Here is a 5,231-nt window from a genome sequence, read left to right as displayed (position 1 = left end):
ATGGTCCGGGAACAGGAAATTTGGGAGGTGATAAATATGTCTAGGATATCTGGACGTTTCTTGAGAGATGTAGGCCAATAAGTAGGACTCATGGGCGTGAGTATAGAATAACTATTGGAGGTAGAGACTCTGGAAAGGATATTTCCACGGGTATTGGATGTACGACATCCCCATCGTTGATGTTTGGCATTATAGTCTCCTCCAGCAATGTAGCGCGATCCGAAGGATCGGAATAAAGAGTCATCTTTTAAATTTAAACAAGGATTTCTTAAACATTTCATTATTTTATGTATACCATTTCGGATATAAGAAAAGTTGAGATACCATGACAAGGTGTATAGAGTTGAGCTGTATCTATTTTTAAGTAGGCTGTTTTTTTTTCAAAATTGCTATATCTTGTGTTTGAATGTGTTTTTCAGAAGCAAAATAAGACCCTAATGATGTCTGAATGGATAAAATTAGGCAAAATCAATAAATTAATTCATTTGAGACAGCAATAGTCCATTTCTGCACTGTACAGTTACAGTTCTTTCGAAGTTCTGGATTCGTAAATTACATAGGGCTAGAAATTTAATTTTATTTATATATAATGAAAATTCTTTTTTGAGATAGATTTGTTTATTAGTTATAACAAAAACATCCATATAGTCTAAGCATTTCTTTATTATTTATACACTCTAACGTTTCAGCCATATCGGTCATTTTCAAGGATCTTATTCACAGACTAACATTGGTCATAACATTATTGCAGGACATTTTGCTGTCAATTTTTATTATTAGTTATTACTAATTATTTTCATATTTGCACTTATTAAAATAATTATTTTACAATTTCTCTTTCGCCTAATCACTATATCAGCACTACTTCGAGTGAGGTTAGTTACTCAAATATATTAATATCGGAATGGCTGTAATGTAGAAGTGTAAAAAAATTAAAAAAGTGTTGAGACAACATAGATGTTTTTGTTATTGCTATTAAATATTTATATTATAAATGTTATAAGGAATATTTGTTACTTTTTTCTTTGAATTTGTTATTATTATTGTATTAATAAATCCTCGAATTTTAATCGTTCTAGGTATTAAAAAAAATGAAACAAAAAATTTAATATATAAAAAAAAGATTTGCTTCCCCTATGTTTAGAAAAGTAAACACACAAAAAAAATTTAATTCCATTAAAAACTGTAAATGCTATGTCTGATCATTTTAATCAGCAGGATTTATCATGATTGATGATATCCGAGGATTTATGATGACACAGACTTTGACTCACTACGAATATTTTTCACAAAAATATTTGCGCAATGAGAAAATTAACTTCAACACTATGCTCATAATATTTTATATAATTCAGTACAGTTGTTTAGAAAAAACAAAAGGAACATTTTGGTGGATATCTTATCTTCAACATTGGAGTGAGGGTTGTATTGCACGGGAGTATTTCTTTATATTATGCAAGCTTTAGACCGAGCCTGGCTCCCATGACTGCTCTATAAACTATAAACGTGTTCCTCAAGGTAGTGTCTTAGGTCCCATTCTTTATACGGTTTATACTGCTGATATTTCAACCCACCCTAACACAGTCCTAACAACAAACGCTGATGACACATGTGCACTGTCTGTAAACCACGACCCTATAGTACAAGAGCCGGGAAGAAAAAAAGGCTTTATCTCACCCCAATTTTTGGTTACTTTAATGAAAACTAAGTATAATTACTAGTCAAAATTTATGAGTCTGCCAAGTATAGTTAGAGAGAATAAAAAATGGCGGCTGTTTCAAAACCATAAAAAAACAATAATTTTTCATTCGGATCTCTATATCATAAAAACTACCAACTACACTAGAAAATCGAAGAGAACATTATTTAAAGAAGACTAAATTTGCTCAAATATTAGCCCTAAAAGAGCTATTTACGTCCAATAGTTCTCGAAATATAGTTTTTTAAAAAGCAAAATTTCTAAAAAATCTACTGAAAAATTAGTAGTTAGTTAATTTATTTTGAGAAATCTATATATCAGAAAATATATGACGTACAGATGTCTATTAACTCTCAAATTAAAGCTAGTTTAATGGGCTATAAAGAAATGTAGACCTTTACCTTCATAGGAATAGTAGTTTTCATGATATTTGCTAAAATAAATTAATTTATAGTTGTTCGGACAATAAGTTTGATTTATGAAAAACTTCATTTCAGAAACCATTGGACGTACAAATGTCTGCCATCGCTCAAATTAAAGCTAGTTAAATTTACTACAAAATAGTTATTAATGTTTATTTTTGTAGTAATAGTTTTTATGATATTTGACAAAATAAATTCACAAACTTTCTAGTTGTTCGTATAAAATGTTGGATTTTTGAAATATATATCTCTAAATCCATAAGACGCACATGTGTCTGGCAACACTCGAAATAATGGAAATTTAACTTTCTATAAAATAGTTTATGACACTTACCTTCGTACATGTGTAGTAGTTTTTATGATATTCACATATAAATATAAATTTGGCAAATGAAAATTTGTCTGAACAACTATAAATCAATTTATTTGAGCAAATTTCATGTAAACTATTACTCCTACGAAGATAAACATCATAAATTACTTTATAGCTCATAAAACTAGCTTTAATTACGTCAAATGGTTTTTGAGATATAAAGTTTTCTAAATAAATTCACTAACTATTGATCTTTCTGTACGTACCATACATCATTTTTATGAAATGTTGCTTTTTAAAAAGCTATATCTCGAAACTATTTAACGTAAATAACTCTATTAGGCATCATATTTTAGCAAATTTACTCTTCTTTAAATGACGTTCTGTTAGATTTTCTTGTGTTGTTCATACTTTTTAAGATATAGAGCTCCGAATGAAAAATAAGTTTTTTAAAAGGCTTTGAAACAGCCGCCATTTTTTATTCCTCCTATCTATACTTGGCAGTCTCATCAATTTTGACTAGTAATTATACATAGTTTTCATTAAAGTAATCAAACATTGGGGAGAGATAACTGCCTTTTTTATCCTCTTCGGCTCTTGTACTACTTCTAGTACATCAAAAAATCTACAGACACACATAACATCCATTTAAGAATGGTCTCAAAACTGGAAACAAAATAAATCCTAACAATTCCCACCTGATTATATTTACTCTCCGTCGTAAACCTATACTCTCCTGCCCAAAAGTATCTTTTTTAAATATCCTACACACACCTGTTGAACAGATTCGCTATTTGGGCTTCAACTTGACAAGATACTACCCATACCAGACTGAAACGACAAGAAACTGCTCGTAGATTTCGATTACTACAAAACCTACTTGACAAACGCTCTAAGCTTCCCATTCACTACAAAAAAAAATATATACTATAATAATAATACCATTTTGGGCTTACGGAATTAGGCTCTGGGGTTCCACCAAACCATCAAATACCTCCCGTATTCAATCAAAATCCAATCCTACGTAAATCCTTGATGCTTCTAATTACGTCACAATTAAACTCATCCACAGAGACCTTAGCATCCCTTTCGTTACAGATTCGGCTCGAAATAAATATGCTTTAATTCCAAACTCCATACTCATCCTAGCCAATTATTTCTTAATCTCCCATCCTTTACAATACCTGAAAATCTTCCGTGGCATATGAAAAGAAGTTTACCACGGGACCTTCTTCGGGACCGTGATTCCTTGCTAAGATCATCAAGTGGTCTGAAACGTTTATCAAATTTACTCATTGTGTTTTTTGTACAGTAGTAAATTTCAATAAATAAAAAAACAGTTATTTTATAGATTTACGGTATACGTCACCTTGTAAGCATTTTTGACTAATTACATCTGTTATAGGTTTATTAAGGAGTAAATGCTTTACCATTTAAATCTTTAATAAGGTTATGTAACTTGCAACAAGAACAACTTGCTCAATCTAAAATGAAGTTGGTAAAAGTTAACCTGAAAAACTTGCTTTCAATATGGAAAAGTGAAAGAAAATTTAACCTTGGCATTTACATTCCATCCTTGCGTGTAAGCTGGATAGCAGTTAAACACAGAGTAGCGAATACTGATAACCCACTTTTTTTCGAACTTTCTACGTTTAGTAGTTAATCATTGGTAACTCGGCTATAGATTTTTTTTTTTTTATGTTCCAGGACCTTCCAAGAAAACATTACATTTCTGGATAAAATATCAAGACACCGCCGTGCATTTATAAGGAGGTAAGATAATTTTAATTATTTTAATTTGATATTTTATATTGACCTATGTATCGTTCAATATTTAATAAGAATAAATGTATTTATCATTACTCGTTTAATGTATTTATTAATTAATTGTTTGAGAGTGGCTTATATTAATAATAACACCAACTTCAATGATCCAAATTATTTTAAAAACTTTCAACCTTTCGATCCTTAAGCCATTTTTAAAGAGGCGACCTAAAAATTGTTTTCACATTATTCCTATGTTACCTCCTTACATAATACCAATATTTTTGAACATACCTCAATTATTGAATTGTCACAGTTCATTTAAATTGTCTTTAAATATTATATTAAATTAATATCATAACGGTTTAACTTAAATTTTATAAAACGGCTAATTACTGAGCTTAATTTATTCACAATTTAAATAACATTATTTTTATTATTTGTTACTTATAATTAAAAACATAATTATTGTATATTTTTTAATCACGTAACGGCCCCTAAGGACCACGCGAATATCAATGGTTAGGCTTCTTTGAGAGTCTTGGTTTTCTTTCTTCCCATCGCAGTTTCATCATCCTGGACTGCCTTAATTTTCTATATTCGGACCACTTCATACCCCTCTTTTTCCCTCTTCCAATATCGGCGAGATTTTTCTGTTTTTCTGTATGTGTCTCTATCTAGACGGTCAGTATCTTAAATTTTAAGGTTCTTTAATTCTTCTCTTTTTTGCCCCATGTATCCTCCCATGCTTTTGTAGCTAACAGTTTGTATTTTTATTATATAAATATTAATCTTGGAATTTATAAATTAAATATTCCTGACCACCAGTTTGGATTTAGAACGTCTCATTCTACCATACAACAGAGTCATCGACTGGTTGTGTCATATCTTCCACATTGGAGCGCGGTATGTACTGCACGGGGGTCTTCCTCGAAGTTGAACAAGCTTTTGATCGAGTCTGGCACCTAGGTCACTCTATAAACTTCTGCTCTATAAACTTCGTCAATTCCTACCCCCAACATATTTCCTTATA

The 5,231-nt window shown here is 30.6% G+C and overlaps 1 protein-coding gene across 1 annotated transcript in view; it reads left to right on the top strand.

The window, feature by feature from the left end:
• The window catches only part of LOC106678241 (proton-coupled amino acid transporter-like protein pathetic), a 230,208-nt gene that overhangs the window by 64,738 nt on the left and 160,239 nt on the right, over window positions 1–5,231 (top strand). Inside the window, exon 2 of the mRNA XM_014416656.2 lies at window positions 4,142–4,207. The gene's annotated coding sequence lies outside the window, so the exon portion shown is untranslated. The remainder of the gene's footprint in view (window positions 1–4,141; window positions 4,208–5,231) is intronic.

Source organism: Halyomorpha halys, unplaced genomic scaffold, assembly GCF_000696795.3.
Source record: "Halyomorpha halys isolate HHAL.00 unplaced genomic scaffold, Hhal_1.1 Scaffold130.1, whole genome shotgun sequence".
In the NCBI taxonomy this organism is placed as follows: Eukaryota; Metazoa; Arthropoda; class Insecta; order Hemiptera; family Pentatomidae; genus Halyomorpha; species Halyomorpha halys.
The sequence above is the reverse complement of the archived record's forward strand: the minus strand, read 5'-3'. Positions and strand labels throughout refer to the sequence as shown.